Raw genomic sequence first — 13,692 nt, 5'->3', positions numbered from 1 at the left:
CCACCTAGAACTGATCATTGCCCCTTTAAGTTGTAGATAGCAGAAGACCGAAAGCTTCCCTATACGGATATAATCCTCTAGCCTGGCCAGAGGTAGAAACTCACTGCCCTCCCATAGCTGGCCTGCCCTTGATAGGCCCGCCACGTACCAGGTCTGGTAGGGCCCTGGTTCAGCAATCACATTGAGCAGGGATGGCACCCATATACAATTGAGTGGTGATGGCCACGAAGAAAGCCATCGAGAGCCTCCCACCTCCCTCCACACTGACCAAAATACCGCCAGAATGGGGTGTGTCAGCACCCTTTGGGGCATATCTCTTTGCAGGACCCAGAACCATTCTCCCAGCGTGACCAGCGTCAGGACCTGGTTGTCCATGTGGACCCATTGCTTCTCTGTGTTCGTATCTGTATGGTCAACCATGATCCGCAATTGTGCTGCTTTATAATATGCCACCAGATCAAGAATACCCACTCCCCCCTCGTCCCCCAACTGAACCAGTGTTCTGTATGCCACCCTTGGTCTCGCACCCACCCACAGGAAACGTATCAGTGCCCTCTGGATCTTGGACAGGAAGGGGCATGGAACCACTATCAGGAGCATTTGGAATAAAAATAGGAACTTAGGGTGGACTGTCGTCTTAATACAATTAAGACGGACCACCCAATAGGGTCTGAGTCGCCCCCACCGATGCAGGTCTAGCTGTATCTTGTCCCAAAGTGGAATGTAATTTTTGTCAAAGAGCTCCGCCATTTCCCTAGTGACTTCCACTCCCAGGTACCTGAATGCCTCTTTTTGAAGCTTAAACCCCATGTCTTTCAGGAGGTCTCCCGCTTCCCCCGTTCCATTCCCGACCTGGAACACCGCCGACTTCTCGAGGTTGACCTAGTATCCCGATAGCTCTCCATATGTTCCTGTCTGGTGCCCTGCTCAAGTGTATCGCCCTCGAAACACACCTGTCACCTGGGTGTAGGTGTTGGTGGTATATTACGAACCGTTACTATCAATGAACTATGCAGTGTTGCAGGATTGGGGGGGGAGGGGCATGCCACAAAAAAAGTTGTGCCACCTTTCCGACAAAATGTATCTTGGACAATTAATGATAAACATACACACACACTCGTTCCTGCACTCCACATGGTGACTTGAATCGGTACCCTCTCTCTGCAACATTCAGAGAGGTGTGGGACATGGAGCTGTGTGCTCGTGATCTGGCTCTGCCCCTTATTGGGCCTGTAGTGCAGTCGACGTCCTGGAGTGTGACACAAATCGTGCTCCTGCTGTGCCACCCATTGTGCATGTGAGGTACAGAGCAGGAGCATATGGCCACATTGCTGTCTGTGTCCTGCTCCAGGCTGCTGTTCTACAGGCAGCCAGGCCAAGCAGGAACACAGGTAACACTCCTGACCCAGACAGAATGGCCAAAAGAGAAGCCATCAGGACACAGCAAGAAAGTGCTGATCTTGCAGCCACAAACTGCACTCTAGTCAAGCAACAGCGCAAACCATGCTTGGTTTAAAACCAAACATGGTACAGGTCACCACCTAGCCAGACCAGAACCTTGGGTGCAGACAATCCAGCTCCCTCCACCCCCCACTGCTGCACGATGGCCTGCCTTCTGGGCATCTAAAACAACCTTATCATACAAGCCCAGAAAAAAAAGTAATGCCAGGGAGTCAGCAGGCAGCCTGTGGGGCCTCTGTGGTATGGGGCACTGGTCAGCCGTCCAGACTGCCCATGCCTCGGGGCGGCCCGGAGCACACAGCACTGTGTGGTGTCCTGCACCGCTTGAGGCTGCAGCTGCTGCAGTGTGCCAGAGCGGGTAGGGACAGGGCACCTGGAGACCATTAAAATGGCAGCGGTGTGCAGTATAAATCACAATAACATAGCATAACATGGACACTTATTTCTGGTGTGCTCTCACTCAGACAGCAACGTAATTAACTTTGCAGAGGGACACCAAGCAGCCCCCTTCAGCCTCCAGCAGCCTGTGCCCTTGACACCAGTGGTTACTAGTGAATCAAACTTGCATAAAACCGTAGATACAATAGTTGTTGGTACTGTAGGACACTGTTAGAATTGGGTTGAAAGAAGTGATTGATGTACCAAAATAAATGTGATTTTGAAGACAAGTTATAATCTATTTGCACTGTAAAATTAGCTGAACAGATGAACACTCCCATGTCCGCATGTAATCTTCACCACGTTAAAATCTATAAAATAATTCAACAAGATTAAGAATGTCTTCATTTATAGTAACAAACAATGAAAATATTTGCTTCTTTTGAAGAGTAAAATAATGTTCTTATTTTCACTGCACATTTTGCAATTGAAACTGGAAGATAATATTCTTAATTTTTGTGGTATGTGTTCCCGAAAACGAAACCTTCCACACAATACAGGTTCTCTTTGTTTTTGTCCCCGAATTCCTCGTACTAACATTTTCAAGGACACAATGGGCCTCATTAGGAGCTTGGAGGCAGCCATGCCCTTAATAAGGGCATGGCTGCCTCCAAACTCAGGTCCAGGTCCATGGTCCCTGAATGGGGAAATACCGGGCCATTCCAACCTTGGATGACCCGGTATTTCCCCATTCAGGGAACACATCCCCATTCCCATTTCAGCCCCCATAGGGCTCAATGGGAATGGGGAGGGAGCTAACAACGGCCCTGTTAATAACGGGCACGTTGTTAGCCCCCTGGTCCCGCAAGGGGACCTCGTAATAGGGCAGAATGGGTTTAACGGCACCAGCACCTTTACCAGCGCCTTTAAACCCATTCCGCCTGCCTCGTAATGAGGCCCAATGTGGCGATAACAAAGAAATGAGAAGACTCCCTATAATGAAACGTAACGTATGAAAGTTGAGTGTCTATTCATCAGAGCTTCCGAGTGAGATGTTCATTCAACTTTACATTCCTAGAATGGAAAATCAGCAAATAATATAAGTAAACTTGACATAATATTTATGCAATTTTATGCTTCATGATTAACCATGTGCCGCATTGATATTCAAGTTGATGCAAAAAGTGTACATCGTAAATGTCAAATTTAATGAAAATAAAATTTTTAATTAACATTCTGATTTATTGTCCAACTTACTCTTATTTTTCAAACTGTGAACTGATATATATTTTTGCCTTCCCAAATGTGCATATTTATGTCATTCGGATTTGCGTGTGCCATGGATACCATCTTTCCAGTGGATGAGTTCTTTAACCAGAACTGGAAGATAACCATCAGTAATGGAACAATAAGAAAAATATTCTGGGATGATCGTGAGGCACCAGTTTGCCCATTTGCAGTGCCAGGTGCCAGCGATATGGAGCAACATGCCAGCATTTATGGTATGAAGATGTGAGGATGACAAAGTGTTGCCTTTCAACGTGAAAAGAGACCTTTGTTCTCACAAACGGAATGCAATGTGCTTCAAGGCTAAATCAAAGATGGAACAAAAGTCCATTTGATTTTACCAGACGGAACTTTGACTTCACAATTCAAGTACAGATTGATGCAGGCAATCTGAAAGATTGGATTGAATCTGTCAGTCGAACTAAACATCAGAACTATGCCTTGTAGTAAACAAAGTTTTCTTGCAATCATTATAATCTCAAAGGTTTTCAATGATGTCTTAGATGCAATCTTCTATTTTTCTATTTCTATGAATTAAAAAATATAACGACATAGTAAATTCCAGGCTATTAGTATTTTCTTAACAGTGTAAGTTGTTTTCTTCTTTTTGTAAGAAGAAAGTAAACTTTTATCCTGTGTGTGTGTTCTTACTGGATTTGCGTTACAGAGCGTGATGACGTAGGTAATGACAAGGTACGTTTGGCCACTGTCCACGAATGTCATGAGAAGAGGTGGAGCATATCAGTTTGACATGTCACTGTCAACTTGAGGTGGCGGTTGATCTGATTTACTGCCACTAGGGCACTTGAATTTAGGCCAATACATTAACGGGTACGATTAGCACAAGAAAACTCCCACCAGTGAGTTTTGCATGTGTAAATGTGAGAAAATTGAAGATAAGATGCATTGGAAAAGAAATGTGGAATAAACAATACATGCTCAAAAAGACATACCCGATCCATTGGGCCAAAATAATTCCTGCAAGGACTTCCCCTTTAAGTGCATAAAAAGGCCTTATACGCCCCTTATCTGGAGGGCTGGTTGCAATATAATTCGGATGCGGGTAGGTCGTATTTTAATATAATATCATGAAATGATAGAACTGTCCCCTCTCTCACAATCTCTTCCTGAACATAAGTTTCTGTTTGCTTCCACAACTTGAATCTTTCTATCATTTTGATTCTAGGCAATTGAAACTGGAAGATAATATTGTTTATTTTTGTGGTATTTGTTCCTGAAAACGAAACCTTCCACACAATACAGGTTCTCTTTGTTTTTGGCTGTGAATCCCTCATACTAACATTCTCAAGGACACAATGTGGTGAGTAACCACAAAGAAACGCTATGATTTCCTATAATGAAACATAACGTATGAAAGTTAAGGAACAAGTTACTTACCTGTAACTGTTGTTCTCCAGCATGGGTCTGGCATGGATTCACATGCTCATGAATATTCCCTGTCGTCAGGCTGGGAATCCTCTGTAAAGAAAAAATCAGTATCAGTTTCGTTTCTGATCTGTCTTTCGTAGTAATAACCAATCACTGATCTCTGCGTCATACTGACCACAGCCAATGACTGCCCTCTACCTAAGCCCCGCCTCTGGCAGCCATCTTCAGATTTGGAAGCACGTGAAGTGGCAGTATGACCAAGTGAAGAGCCGCAGAGGGGTAGGCGGGAGGGTTCGCATGTGAATCCATGCCAGACCCATGCTGGAGAACAACAGTTACAGGTAAGTAACTTGTTCCTTCTCCAGCATGGGGTCTGGCATGGATTCACATGCTCATGAATAAAGAATACATAGCAGTACACACATGCACAACCACGGGAGGTGGCAAAGGCTCAACATTAAGCATTACATCAAACTCAACATTAAGCATCTTACCTCCTCACCAGGCTCACCTCAGGCGAACAGGTTGCGCAGCACTGCTTGGCCGACCCTGGACTCCTCCCTGGAATCCCGGTCGACGCAGTAGAATTTCGTGAAGGTGTGCGTCGACCTCCACGTAGCAGCCCTGCATATGTCCAGCAGGGGCACACCAGATAGGAATGCCGTGGTAGCTGCGATCGCTCTGGTGGAATGGGCTCTCGGACGGCCAGGCAGCGGTCGGTTTGCCAACCGGTGACAGTACATGATACAGCCGGAGAGCCATCTGGAAATGGAAGCCTTCGAGAGAGCCTTCCCCTGATTGACAGGTCCAAAGTTCACAAAGAGTTGTGACGTCTTCCGAAAACACTTCGTGCGGTCTACGTAGAACTTCAGCGCTCTAGCCACATCCAGCGAGTGCAAAGTCCTCTCAGCCGGCGACGAAGGCGACGGGAAGAACACAGGCAACACCAAGGGTTCGTTGAGATGGAAGTCCGACGGTACCTTGGGCATGAAGGAGGGGTGCGTCCTGAGCACTACCCTCGTGTCGTGAAAAGTCAAGTACGGGGCCTTGCAGGAAAGGGCCTGGATCTCCCCCACTCGTCGTGCGGAGGTGATGGCCACAAGAAACGCTGTTTTCCACGACAGAAATTTCAACGGAGCCGAGTGCAGAGGCTCGAACGGAGGTCCCATGAGCTTGGTCAGCACCACGTTGAGCTCCCACGCCGGGGCCGGAGCCTTCACCGGCGGGAACGATCTGAACAGTCCCTTCATGAACTCTTTCACCAGACGATGAGACCACAAGGACGTCCGCCCCGTGGTTCTGGTGTATCGGGAGATCGCAGCAAGATGAATCTTGATGGACGCGTGTGCCAGTCCAGCTTTGGCCAGCGTCAGCAGGTACGGCAGTACTTGGGGAGCCGTAATCCGTAGAGGGTTAATCTTCTGTGCGTGGCACCAGACAGAGAACCTCTTCCATTTGTGTCCGTAGCATTTAAGAGTCGAGGACGCCCTGGCCTTTGCAAGAACCTCTCTGCAGTCGGCCGGTATGTCGTATCCTCCAAACTCTAGCGCTGCAGGAGCCAGGCCTGCAAGTTCAGCGATTTCGGGTCGTGGTGGAGGATGGCGCCTCCTTCCCTGGAGAGTAGATCCGCGTCCACCGGCAGCTTGATTGGCGGGGACGCTGACAAGTCCAGAAGGTCCGGGAACCATATCTGCCTCAGACACGCAGGTGCGACGAGGATCATCCTGCACCGTGACCTCTTGAGCTGGTTGACGAGCCGGATTAGCAGTGGCAAAGGAGGGAACGCGTAGAGGAACAGGCCCTCCCAGGGGAACGAGAAAGCATCGCCCATGCTTCTCGCCTGGGGAAACCTGCTGGCGAACCTCATGCACTTGGAGTTCATCGCCGTCGCGAACAGGTCGATCTGGGGTGTGCCCCACCGTCGGAAGAGGCGATCCACTAGATCCTGCCTTAGTTCCCACTCGTGGCACGAGCGCAGCTCCCTGCTGAGTGAGTCGGCGATGGTGTTTTTTATCCCTGCCAGATGAAACGGCACCAGAAATATCCTTTGGGCGACGGCCCAGTGCCACAGGTCCTGCGCCTCCTTGGACAGTGCTGGGGACCTGGTTCCGCCCTGTTTCCTGATGTAAAACATGGTGGTGGTGTTGTCGGTGAAGATCCTCACCACCTTGCCCTTGAGGGACGGAAGGAAGGACCTGAGGGCCCAAAACACTGCACTGAGCTCCAGGACGTTGATATGTAGGGATTTCTCCGTCGGGAGCCAAAGGCCTCTTGCGTGCAGATTTTCGGTGTGCGCTCCCCACCCTTCCAGGGAGGCATCCGTGGTCACTGTCTCCTGGTGGGCTGGGGTCTGGAAGTCCATGCCCGCCGTCAGGTGCGCGCGGGTGCCCCACCACCGGATCGCTCGTCGGAAACTCTCGTCGAGCGTGATCCTTTCCTCGAAGCTGCCCGTCGTTTGGATCCAGCGCGCGTCCAGGAACTCCTGCAACGGGCGCATCCGGAGCCTGCACATGGGAATGAGGTAGATGCAGGAAGACATCATTCCGAGGAGGGACTTGGTGGACCTCACCTTGGCCGTGTCGGCCACCAACATCCGCTGCACCTTGCCCAGGATGGTCCTGGTCCTCTCCTCCGACGGGGAGGCCAGAAGGGACACTGTGTGGAGCCTCGCTCCCAGAAACAGAGCGTCTTGCGCGGGTACCAGGTGGGATTTGGCGTAGTTCACGGAGAATCCCAGGTCCGTGAGAAGTTGGATGGTCCTTGCCGTGTGAACCACGCGAGCTCCCTAGTCTTGGCTCGGATGAGCCAGTCGTCCAGGTAGGGGTAGACGTGGATCCCCTCGCGGCGCAGCTGCGCCGCCACCGGTGCGAGGCACTTGGTGAACACCCTGGGTGCCGACCGTAGTCCGAAGGGGAGGGCTTTGAACTGGTAATGACGCCCTTGGACCACGAACCTGAGGAATTTTCGGTGCCCCTTTAGGATGGGAATATGGAAGTAGGCATCCTCCAAATCCAACGACGACAGGAAGTCTCCTTCCTCCAGCTGACCCAGGACGTGCTGGAGGGTGACCATCCGGAACTTTTGCGCCTTGATGAACTTGTTCAGACGTCGCAGGTCCAGGATGGGGCGCCATCCCCCAGTCTTCTTCTTCACGAGGAAGTATCTCGAGTAAACTCCGGAGCCCCAAAGCCTCTTTGGGACGAGTTCGATGGCGCCCTTCCTGAGCATCGCCTTTACCTCCAGGAGAAGTTGAGGGACGTGAAGTTCTTTCCTGGCCACGGGGGGGACGCGCGGACACCTTCTTTGAAACTCGAGCGCGTGGCCCCGGGCCAAGGCGTCCAGCACCCAACGGTCGGTGGAGATGGACTCCCACGCGCTGACGAAGCTCGCCAGCCGGCCTCCCACCGGGGTGCTTCGGTGGGGGCCCGACCCCACGGCCGGTTCAATCCTGCTTCGACGAGGCTTTGCCGCCTTGACCTCCTTGGCGACGACGGCGGGGTCCGCCAGACTTGCCTCGTCCTCTGTAGGCCTCCTGAGACGACGAGCGGGCCGCTTGACGGTAGGTGGAGACACCGCCGCCGGAACCTTTGGAGGCGCCCTTGCCTCCGCTGCTCCGAAAGGGCGTCCGTCGTCGTTGCAGAACTCCAAGGGCCCGGGCCGTCTCGGTGTCCGCTTTAATGGCCTGAAGGGAATCGTCCACTGTTTTCCCAAACAGGTTGTTCCCATCGAAGGGCATGTCCAGGACTCTGGAACGTCTTGACGGAAGTCCGTAGCCTTGAGCCATCCACGCCGCCTAAGGCAAACGCCGTTGCCCAACTGGCGGAACCCAGTGTCTGCGATGTCCGAAGCCACCTCACCTTCCTGCAGGATCTCCAGGGCCTCTGCCCTCTTGTCGTCCGGCAAGAAGTCCAGCAGGGGAGCCAGTTTGTACCAGAGCTCCCTGTCGTAGCGGGCCACGATAGCCAAGGCGTTGGCCGCTTTAATCGTCGTCGCTGCAGACGAGATGACTCTGCGTCCCATAGCGTCCAATTTCTTTCCCTCGCCGTCCGGTGGGGAAGTCAATGTGGAGGCCGCACCCCCCCCCCCGCTTTTTTCCTGGCCGCCGCAGAGACGACGGAGTCCGGGGTAGGCTGCGCCCGGAGGCACAGTGGGGCCGTGTCCGGGACCCGGTACTTCTTCTCGTACCGGTCTCTTCTAGCTGGCGTCGTGGAAGGGTTCTTGAGGAGGGTGAGGCCCTCATCCCAAATGTCGTCCAATAGAGGCACTGCGAGGACCGTCTTCCTCTTGGCCTCGCGCCGCTGATAAAGGAAACCTTCCTTCTTCTTCTCCTCAGGGCAGAGTTGGAAAAGCTTGGATGCCCTGGTGATCATGGAGTGGAACGATCCAAACTCGTCGGGCGGAGAAGCCCTGGTGGGAGGCGACGACGGTACATCCTCGTCGTATACCTCGTCGTCCGTACCGGTCGCTGCCGTGTCAGTCCCCGTATCATCCCCTCGGGTGGACGGGGAGGAGGGCTGGAAGGGGCGCGACGGCTGAAAAGGAGGCGGAGGGTGGATCCTTCTTTTCTTGGTAGGGGGAACACCAGAAGGTCCCGGTTCTGGGTCCCCCGACGGGAGAGGTTCCGTTGGCAACGGTAGTCTCGTCCTTATCTCTGAGCATAAGGACTGTATAGCCAACAAAATGGCCGCCGAGTTGTCTCGCGGCGCTGGCAGAGGGGAATCCGATGGGCGAACAGGGGCCCCGTCGGTACCCTCGACGATGTCGTCGTCACCTGCGTCGGGATCCATCCCGACGGGCCGGTCTTCTTCCACGCCGAGGCCGTGGCTTAAGACCTCGACCAGCTCCTCCTCCGAGGTTGAGGCCGAATCTACGACGACGCCTTGCCCCCCCTTTTTCTTCCCCACGGGGGATTTCACGGGGGTCCTATCGATGGGCACAAAAGAGGACTCCCTCCGAGGTGGCACGGAGACTCTGAGCCCCGAGGTCGCCACCACTGGTGTAGCCTCCACAGGCTGAGCCAGGGCCGCCGCGACAGTTTCGATAGAGGGCTTGGCCAGATGGATTAAGGCCTTCACCACCTTAGGTGCGCTCACCGCCTTATCCTTGAGGGGGGGGGACACTGCCTCGCTCCCCCTCTGCCTTCGAGCTCGACCGGGGCCTCTCCAGGAGCTTCGCCGGGTGCTCGGCTTTCCTTTTACCCGACCCAGAGCGTTGGCTCGTGGTTGATGGTGCCGGGGAGGGTGCGCCCTGCCTGGCGCCCGTAGAGCCCGACCGTTCGGCGCTCCCGGTGCCAGCGGACTCGCGGTGCTTGGCCTTATGTTGGACCCCCGTCGCTGGGGCGTCCTCAAAGGTCTTAGAAGACCGCTCGGTTTTCTTCCTCTTCTTCTCGCCGGACGGGCTCTTCCCTTCCAGCCAGTTGGCTAGACGTTGATGGCGGTCCTTCATGGTCCGCTCCGACATGTTGCCGCAAAACGCACAGTCCTTCTCCACGTGCGTCTTGTCCTCATGTAGACAGTAAAGACAAAAAGAGTGTTCGTCCTCCTTGAAGACGTTCTGCAGCTGGCATCCAGGGCAGACCCTGAACAGCTTTCCGGGCGTGGAGCTTCCCTTCTCCTGGGCCATGACCGGGCCTGAGAAACTTCTGGAGTCCTCCAAAAGCGTAGCTCGACGAAATCTTCACCCTTGAGGGGCACAGACGAATCCGACACGGGTCCCCGTTGATCGGATGGAGAGTCGGTGGAGCTTGAGGCTCTTTTGACCGAAAAAACGAAGTTTTTGAGAAAAAACATGAAAAAAATAGCACTAACGCTCGAGAGCAATAGCACGAGGATCCCAACACATGAACGTGCGGTAAAAATCTGAAGATGGCTGCCAGAGGCGGGGCTTAGGTAGAGGGCAGTCATTGGCTGTGGTCAGTATGACGCAGAGATCAGTGATTGGTTATTACTACGAAAGACAGATCAGAAACGAAACTGATACTGATTTTTTCTTTACCGAGGATTCCCAGCCTGACGACGGGGAATATTCATGAGCATGTGAATCCATGCCAGACCCCATGCTGGAGAAGTGTCTGTTCATCAGATCTTTCGAGCGAGATGGTCATTCAACTTTACATTGCTAGAATGCAAAATCAGCAAATAATGTAAGTAAACTTTACATAATATTTATGAAATGTTATGCTGCATGATTACCAATGCACCGCATTGATATTCAAGTTGACGCAAAGACTGTACATCGTAAATGTCAAATTTAATGAAAATTAAAGTATAAGTATATAGCACACAAAGTCAAGAACGCCTGCAATTTCTAAAATAGCCAAATATAAATACTCCTAAAAATGGTTTAAACAAATGTACTAATTTTATACTGATAGATCAGATCAGCACATTGCAACTAGCTTCTCTTTTAAGTAGTGTGGCGCAAAGCAATGTGATTATGCTGTATGGCAACAGTGTAACCCCTAGCAGTTCATTCTTGCTGAAGCAAGTCTTTTGAGCCTGCGGCGCGGGAGAGTGACATGACTGCAGGCGACTGGCCCGTTTAGCCGTGAGTTACAAAAAGGTACAGACATTGGTGCACAGCCTCACCTACATTACAGCCCCATAGTGGTTAGGCCATACTTAGGTTTGACTAACAGAATTAAAATAAGTTTAACAACATCTCACCAGCAAGCATCTAGAACTTTACTGATACATCTGTGGGCCCTGACAATGTTTGACAACCTTTCAGGATTAATTATGCAACCGAGAGCCAACATTTCAGGTCTTGCTTCTGCCGGAGTATAAAACATTGGCAATTCTGCTCCAATGATGCTACATGTCCCTAGACAAAAGGTTCTAAGACTAGGAAAACCCTTAAAATATATATATATATATATATATACGGTCATGAATCAATTTATATTAACATACTCAGACATGGTCAGTAATCTGACCCTGTCAGAAAGGAATAGGGACCTCTGACAGCCAGGGGTGGAAGGCCTACCAGGGTAGAAACCAGAGCCATCCCAAGAAGGGGAAGGTCATAGTTGGGAGGTCCCTAGACCATGTCCCTTCTCTTTGCGCCTCTATGAGAGCTGATAGTACCACTCTAGCCAGCATTTTTACACAGAGGTATGGAATGTTCAGGTTTATTTAAGTTATTTTAAGAAAACGATATCTACCAACATTCCGGGCGAATCATGTCCCACAAAGCAGCCAATTGAGTGTTTAGGGAGATTCCTCTCTCCAGTGATTCGCACAGGCAACAGAGAGAGGGTGAACTGGTACACAATGCAGCACCAGTAATTACAACACACCTCAGCATGGAGCTCTGCATGCCGTTTGCATACATGGACTTGCTTACCATTAAATCAGCTGAGGAGCAGCTCCATGCTGAATGCTGGAACCCTAACACGAAGTTGGAACATCTTCTGCCACGGCCGCCTTTGACAAATGCCAGCGGGCTTGTGAGGAAAAACCCACTTTGTATCTGTTAGGGAGAATTCTCTGTTTAGGCTGAATTTCCTAACCTAGTGAGTCCCCCAGCAGCTTTGCTGGATTTTTTGGGGTTTATTTTTTTCTCCTGCCAAGAGTGAGACTCTTTTACCCTCACTCTTGGACATGATTTGAGTGTGTTTCTTTGAATCTAGATGTGTTTAATGGGCTATGGGATCTTTTACTCCATAGGGCTTCATGTGTTTTTGTGATGTGTATTACACAGCACCCTCAGTGCAGTGACACAGGGGTGTCATAGTGACCCCCCAGTATAGACTCCATACCCTGGGACTGACTACTGTCTCCCAGGGCATGTAAAGTCATCATTGACTTTACTAGTCTTAAATTCTGAACAGAACCAGTACAAACCATCATATTGTTGACGTACTAGCTGGGGCAATTCGATTGCCCCAGGGTCTGTTAGTCGAGGGGGCATGTCTCCGTCCCCCCTGATCGAGTTTTGGCTGGTGGCAGTGGATACTACTTTTTATATTCAACCGCAAATATTTTCCTATAGGATTTCCCAATGCTTTAGGCTACTATCGTTATTTCATTATTTACGGTAGCCTCGAACATACCCCCGGTTTATTTAATTAATATTAATTCTCCGGTTGGTATTTTTTGCCAAAACTTGATTCTAAAATGGTGTTTGTGTTCTCTTCTGTAACCCACTACCAGGAACAACTGCCACAGCTGGAGGATCCTTCCTACTTAAGGTACCGTGTCCCGTCTGGCTTCCCTTGCTACCGACTGTACGGGGTAGATTTAGCCCCCGGCTTTCGAACCTGCGTTAGTCTGGGACACCCTGGCTAAACTTTCTTAAAGCCTCTCTAAACCCTTTTTGAACCGTCTGCAAGACTTTCTAAGCATAGTGTAACTGTGTGAACTTGGGCGCATTTGTGCTCTGCTCTAAGAGTGGGCCCAGCCTTTTGACTTTGGCTCACCAGTGACTTTTTGCTCTTTGCCTTGCTAACAGTGTTCCTGAATCTTAGAGTGGTGTACCTTTTCATATTCTGTCTTTTTCCCTCCCTTTCTCATAAACTTATCGGAGTGCAATCTAGTTAAGCGCTCACCTCTGTACGAAAATAAGTGGTGTTTACTGTGACTTATCTGTTAAGGAAAAAGGGGAGTATATATTACAATAGTAACTGTGTTTAGAATATTTTACAATAAGAGTGCTGGAGTGTTTCAACTGTGTGTTTTTAAATAAATAATTATATACTTTGATACCAAAGCTCTGGTCAGTGTTTGCTTGCATTATTGTATCCGAGTGCCTATTGTGTATACTTTGCATACTGTCTAACTCTTCTGACTGCTCAGCCACAGCTACCAGGTAAATCTGGGTGGTACAGACTGCTACCAAGTGGGTTTACTGCCAACACCTGTAGTCTTAAATCTGTTGCAGTGGTCCCTAAGGGAACTGCACAGGTTTCTGCCTAACAGTATCTATTCACCTGATTGTGACATCTCCAGGGCGAGGAAGGTAGAGACTGATTGGCCCGGGCAACCAGTGGGGAAACTCCAATGGAGAAGGAGGGGGGAAGGATAAAAGCAGAAATACGAAGCAGGAAGTAGTGGGTTGCTCGGATGTTAAGGTTATTTCTATAACTGGTGAGATACCGGTTGGTGAGAGAAAGTGATACTGTGGTGTGAAAGTATGTGCAAGTGTTGCGCGTGAGAGTGGCAGCAGAAAGGTAAGGAG

The 13,692-nt window shown here is 50.6% G+C and overlaps 1 protein-coding gene across 2 annotated transcripts in view; it reads right to left on the bottom strand.

Moving 5' to 3' along the window:
* The window catches only part of SPATA20 (spermatogenesis associated 20), a 2,241,715-nt gene that overhangs the window by 1,188,661 nt on the left and 1,039,362 nt on the right, over positions 1 to 13,692 (bottom strand). The gene's annotated exons all lie outside the window — the stretch shown is intronic.

This window comes from Ambystoma mexicanum, chromosome 3q, assembly GCF_040938575.1.
Source record: "Ambystoma mexicanum isolate Mex_15411 chromosome 3q, UKY_AmexF1_1, whole genome shotgun sequence".
NCBI lineage: Eukaryota > Metazoa > Chordata > Amphibia > Caudata > Ambystomatidae > Ambystoma > Ambystoma mexicanum.
The sequence above is the reverse complement of the archived record's forward strand: the minus strand, read 5'-3'. Positions and strand labels throughout refer to the sequence as shown.